The sequence below is a fragment of the Protopterus annectens genome, chromosome 7.part0, assembly GCF_019279795.1.
Source record: "Protopterus annectens isolate FY-2018-M chromosome 7.part0, PAN1.0, whole genome shotgun sequence".
NCBI lineage: Eukaryota > Metazoa > Chordata > Ceratodontiformes > Protopteridae > Protopterus > Protopterus annectens.
The window spans coordinates 819,906,768-819,913,687 of NC_056739.1; positions in this window are offsets into that span (position 1 = coordinate 819,906,768).

Here is a 6,920-nt window from a genome sequence, read left to right on the forward strand (position 1 = left end):
GTGTTTTAAAACGTGTGTGTGTATCCTAGGTTTGTATTTTATATATATATATATATATATATATATATATATATATAAAATACACACACATATATGCACACACACATACAAGTGCATATACATGTTTTATATTTATATATATATATATATATATACACACACACACAATACACACACACACACACACACACACACACACACACACACACACACACACACACACACACATATAATGCATATATAAATGAAAAACTCCAAAGAGTAACATTTGATCATCACTAAACTCTCAATCGACGGGAGAAATGAAGCCACAAATGTTTAGCACTTTCATTCCAATTTATTCAAGAAAAGAACTTCATCAGAAGCATGCAAACTTAATTTCACAACATTTAAATATCCCTCCAAAAAAGTACTAAACCAATCAATGAGTACAAATACTCGTGATGTCATACTAGGAAGTAATAAAACCCCAATTAAGAGTTTTTCCAATAAAATAGATTAAAAATAAGCGTCATCTCCCCCATTTTAAAGCATACCTAATATTTAAATATTCATTCAGCCCAGGAACTGCTTCGGTATTTGAAAAGGTCTGCCATCTGAGTTCCTTTAATTCCAATAATAAATTAAAATCCTCTATAAAGGACTCGACCGTCTCCAGGACAGCAATTTTAAAACCAGAAAAGTGAGAACACTGAACACTATGATTAGCAAGAGCATTCCTTTGGTCTACATTTCTAATGGCTACTAAATGTTTTTTAATGAGATCACTTAATTTCCTGGCCGTCTTCCCTATATAAAATGACTGACAGCCAGAACAAATTCCAATATATACCACATAAGTTGAACAGTTAAAAAGACATTCTTTATTGAATCTATTTCCAAACTAACATCATCCTTCACTAATAAACATGTTCCCCCACAACAACATCATCACATCGCCTCCTCCTCCAGCATCTCTAGCTCCCATCCTGCACCCTTCTCCCTGAACCCCATTCCCACCTGTACTATAAAAAAACTTCTTCTAAAATTGAAACCTTGTTCTAAGTGCTACTGATGAAATACCATCCTACTTCCTCAAGATAGCTGCAGAAGCAATTGCCTTCCCCATCTGCATCTTGATAAATCAATCTGTTTCAGAAAGCCAGGTCCCCAGCTCTGGAAAAAGGCCTTAATCATTCCACTACATAAAGGTGGTAACAATAATGAAATCTAAAACTTCCATCCCATCACTATCCTATCCCCTATTTCAAAACTTCTTGAAAAGTGCATCCACCTACAACTCTTACCCTATCTAATAAATAATAATCGTCTAACTCCCACTCAGCATGGATTCCGACCAGGCCATAGCACCACCACTGCTCTCCTCTCTTTCCTAGAAACCATAAACAAAGCCCGTGACACTGGTCATATTGTATCCGCCCTCCTCCTGGAACTCTCTAAAGCCTTCAACACTATCTCCCATAAACTTCTCCTTACTAAAATGAATCTTTCCCACTCCTCTATTACCTGGTTCACGAGCTACCTATCAAATAGGCAACAAGCAGTTAAGTGGAAATTAGCTACTTCACCATTCCTAAACACTCCCACAGGTGTGGCCCAAAGCTCTATTCTAGGTCCCCTAATATTCAGTATCTTCATTAATGACTTTCACTGTGCCATCCCTAATGCTAACCTTATCCAATATGCTGATGATTCGACAATTATCTGTTCTGCAACTTCCACCTCTTCCCTAGCAAAACTAACCCAAGATGTCTTCTCCTCTACAGAAAAATGGATGCCAGATAACACCTAGCACTAAATGCATCCAAGACCAAACTAATGATATTCTCACCCTCTAAAAGCATTACCCTAAACAAAAACTCTTTCTCTATCACCAGCCAAAATAACACTCTTCTTGAAACAGTCCCCACTGCCAAATTGCTAGGAATCATCATCGGTGAGCAACTAAAGTTTAATAACTATATTCAAGTAAATATTTAAAAAACACAACAGAAACTCGGTATGCTTTATTGCCCCAACCGTTTCATCTCTCCCTCCACCAGACTCGTTCTTGCCAATACATACGTCATCTCTTCCCTCCTGTATGGTGCCTCTATCCTTACCAATCTGCAATCCTCTCTCAAATCTAAGCTCTCCTCCTGTTACTATAAAATCTCAAAATTTGCAGCAGACCACCGATCCAATACCCATCACTGCATCTCCCTGCACCAACTGAACTGGCTTGAACTCCCCAATTATTTTACTTATATCCAACTTATCCAGGCACACAAAATTATTTTTTGTCCCTCTCTTTGTCCCTCCCTTGCATCTACCTTCAAAATGCATCGTCCAAACAGATGCCGCCGATCTAACTTCCAAAACTTAATTGAGCTACATAAACCTGCCCACCCTCCAGGCAAACATCTTCTAGCCTTCTGCTTAGCACATCACTGGAATTCTGGCCAACCTGTTAACCGTACCACTAACAGTCTCTCTCTCTCTCTCTCTCTCTCTCTCTTTCTTTAAAACTCTTCTTCACTCACACCTAACCTCACAATGGGAATGTTCTTGCCCTCATCCTACATAACATCTTACTATAATATTCTCACTACCTAACATATCTACTAATAGCTCTCTTCCAACATAACATCCTAATACCCAATCATATCTTCTAACAACCTCCTTCATCCCATAATCTCCAGATGGAATTTGTATTCTTATTTTTGCTACCTTAATTTGACTATAATTGAAAGTATCACAGGCTAATTTATTGTAACTGTTATTACCATGAATTCTTTTTCTAATGTCTGACAACTGTTTTGTAAAATTTGTATAAGTTATCATCCTGTAATCTTCTAATTCTGAAACTTTTTATACTTGTAATGTAATGGAGCTTTTCTCCCCAGGACTCCATTGAAAATGGGTTCCTTGTGGCCCAATGGACTATCCTGGTAAACAAACTGCAAATAAATAATAAAAATACTTTATTTTAATGTTTATACTGGGATTGGATAACAATCTCTTAGCAAGCCAGTACGTATTTACAGCAGCAGCAGTGACCACACTGATACATACCCACGATACTGACAAAACCAATCTTCTTGCATCTACCATCTTTTTCAAAAAAATTCTTTAAGAGACCTAGTTTTCTTAAAACAACACTGAGGACAGGCACCTAATTCACTGTATAATTCTAAATTACCCTGAATAATCCCCCACTTTCTCTCAATAACTTTTCTGATACCCATTTCTTTGGATTCTGGTAGTAAGGGAAACCTCGAGGTACTAACCACTATGCTTTCAGATTTACATACAAACCCAGATTTCAAAATGGGCTGATATCTAACATATCAGTCTCCTGAAACATAATTTAAAACACTTTCAATCAAGATTACTGGATAGTTTCTCTCTAAAAATAACTCAAGAAATTCGGATTCCCTGTCATAGTTGCTAAGGATGCAGCTCACCTTAATATATTACCCCTTTAAAATAGTGCGATTGATAAAATAAGGGTGCTGACTGTGAAAGCCAAGATAAATGTTGCAAAACGTTTTCGTCATGTAAGTGTTAAAGATACCTTCCTGTTTACCATATTGTAAATGAATGTCTAAAAAATGTACTTCAGACTCATTCCCTGAAATGGTAACCTTTAAAAAGTCTATACTACTCCCCAGCTGGGTTAAGAAAAGTTCTAATTCACTACTGGTCCCTACTGAAAGAAAAAAATGTCACCAATAAAACGCTTTTACAGGTAGATATGATCAAAACCTGGTAAATGAACTGAAGTGTTGGCCTCCCATGAACTCAAAACTAAATTGGCATAGGCGGGGGCCATCTTGTTTACCATCACTACTCCACATAAGTGATGAAAAATAGTGTCGTTAAACACAAAAAAATATTTTCTAAAACAATTTCTAAAAGCCCGCATATAGTCTCAACATACTGTTTATCCATTAATGTGTATTTAATTGAGGTAGCTCCTTACCAGTTCTATCCCTTCTACATGAGGGATACTAGTATACAATGCCTCAATATCAAGGTCACTAATTTAATTGATTTATTAGACACACGGTATTGATTTAACTCAATAAAAAAATGACTCCATGGTAAAATCTAGAAGTCTGAACTAAAGGGTTTAAAAGAGAATCAGGAATTTGTGAAATGCATTCATTCTTAGCCCTCCTTGAGGATACAATATACCTAAAGGGAGGCTAAATTTCATTGTTATGGGTTTTAGGAATACCGAACAGCTTTCCAAGACTTGGATAATCGACTGTCAGATATTTGCATTCCTTAAAGTTAATATAACTCGGTTATAAAAACTCAAGCAAATATGTGTCAATTAATTTAAATTTATTGTTTATAGTGTCAGAATTGTTCAATAACAATCTCCCTAACACAAGTCTTTTAAGATCTTATCTTCATAAACATTTTGCTTCACTACAACAATTCCTGTCCCCTTACCTGACTTCATGACCCTTAAATTAGAATTACTACAAAGATCATAGAAAGCCTTTCTTTCTTCATTGTCTAAATTGTACCAACTATATTTGGACTTTGTGTTGGGCATAGTTCTTACATCTCTTTCACACACCTTTAAAAGTACTTAATGTATTATTTAAGGCGGGATTAAAAACACTTTCTTTAATACATCAATATCTGCAATGTTCACATTATTCATAATATATTTTACATCAAGTTTCCTGGTAAATACTTTAATGACCCGAATATCATCAGTAAGATTAGCCCTTTGGGCTGGGAGAAAATTCAACCCCCCCCCTTTTTTTTTTAACATGGAAAGGGTGGCTTCATTAAGTACTTGTTGTATCATTCGGCTTTTCCCGGTTAGGGGTCGCCACAGCGGAACTCCGGTCCGCTAATGATTGGCAGTAGATTTTTACGTGCCGAGTTGCCAGCTCTGACGCACAACCTTCAATGAAGGTACGCCCATTCATGCATGTGCATGCATCCTGCCTTCGCCAAGAATGATACCACAGTATAAGGACAAAATGATTGACTTCAACAATTGGCTAAGCTTCTGGTGTCATTCAAAGGGGATCCAGTATTTGTCTGCCTGGGAAGACATGATCGACAAACCACAATGCTTTGCCAGAGATGGTCTGCACCTGTCACCCCTGGGATTCAGGTTACTGGCTAAAGCTCTTGCCACTCCTATAGTGCCTTTTTTAGGCAAGGTTCAAAGGATAAAGCCACCACCGTAACAAATAGAAGCAGGCAAAATCTGAAGGTAATGCTACTCAATGCTAGAAGTCTAAACCTCAAAATGCACTCTCTCGAGGCACTCTTAAAAATGGAGAACATCGATATCTGTGCAGTAACTGAGACCTGGTTCAAGGCTCCAGAAAGCACCCCTGCAATACCAGGCTACAATTCTTACCACACTTTTCGGCCACAAAACCAGGACTGAAACACTAAAGGTGTCCATATTCACTAAGGATATTCACACCTCCAGGCTAGTTGCCCAACACAATGCATCTGAAATTCTCCAGGTGCAACTAACACTAGGTAAGACTGCAATCCAAATTGTAGCTTGCTACAGATCCCCATCCATGCCCCAAGATTCTCACTACATCTTTCTAAACATACTGGAAAATATTAAGATACAACCAAACACCCTAATACTGGGTGATTTCAACTACCCTGCCATTAATTGGGAAAACTACTCAGGTACCAACTCCTTTTCCCAATGGTTCGTGGAATTCATAAATTCCAACACCCTGGATCAACTAATCCATTGTCCCACCAGGGGCTCCAATATCCTAGACCTAGTCATTACCAACATAGGAGATAGATGCTCCACACTAGTGGTCACCCCCTCATTGGTCAGGTCTGACCATAAGCAAATCACCCTTGACATCCACATCCCACCCCCACCCCCCAGTAATGAAACCTCCTTAAAAAACTTCTCCAAAGCCAACTTCAAGCTACTGACGTCAGAAGTGACAAACTTCACAACACCCACGCAGACGTGATCTGGAAGTTCGACTGCAGAATCCTACACTAAGGCACTGTACGAGCACATCCACTCGTGCATGAATCGTGCCATCCCAAATAAAACCAAGATGCTCATCTCCAAAAAAAGGAAGCCAATCTGGTGGTCCCCTGCTATAAACAAACTATACAACAGAAGGAAGAAACTGTTGCAAAAAAGAGGAAAATCCCAGGATGCAAAAAACTCTCTCACCAGCCTCAGTAAGAAGCTGAGATCCCTCATAAAATCCTCAAAAGCTAGTTATGAAAATAAAATTGCCAAAGATTCCAAAGACAACCACAAGGCATTCTATAGTTATGTCAAAAATCTAAATGGCAATGCTCAGATCTGCTCTGAGTTACAACAGAATGGCATTAAATATACTGATCCCAAGGATATTGCAAATATCCTGGCAGATTGATTTAGTGCCAACTTCACCCCACTCTCACCCCTAAAGGGCCCATCTCAATACCAAAAGATTGCCAAATTCCGATAATCATGGCCACACAGGTAGAAACTTCACTCTTCAAAGCTAAGAATACAACATCAATGGGACCAGATGACATCCCAGGCTGTGTACTATATGAACCACAAAATGAACTGGCACCTCACCTAAGTGTCATGTTCAATCATAGCCTCACCTCAGGCTTCGTGCCCACTGAGTGGTGCACAGCTACAGTTATCCCGCTCCACAAGGGAAGATCCACCTTGGATCCCGGGAACTACCGTCCCATCAGTCTGACAAGCCTGATTTGCAAGGGCATGGAACGCATTATCATGGAACTTATAAACAAAGACATTGGCAACCTTCAAACACTAGACCCCACCCAGTTTGGGTTTGTGAAGGGCCAATCTTGTCTCCTGAATCTGATTGACTTCTTCTAATCAGTCTCCAGAGCTGTGGACGAGGGTAAGGCAGTCCACACAGCCTATCTGGACCTCGCCAAGG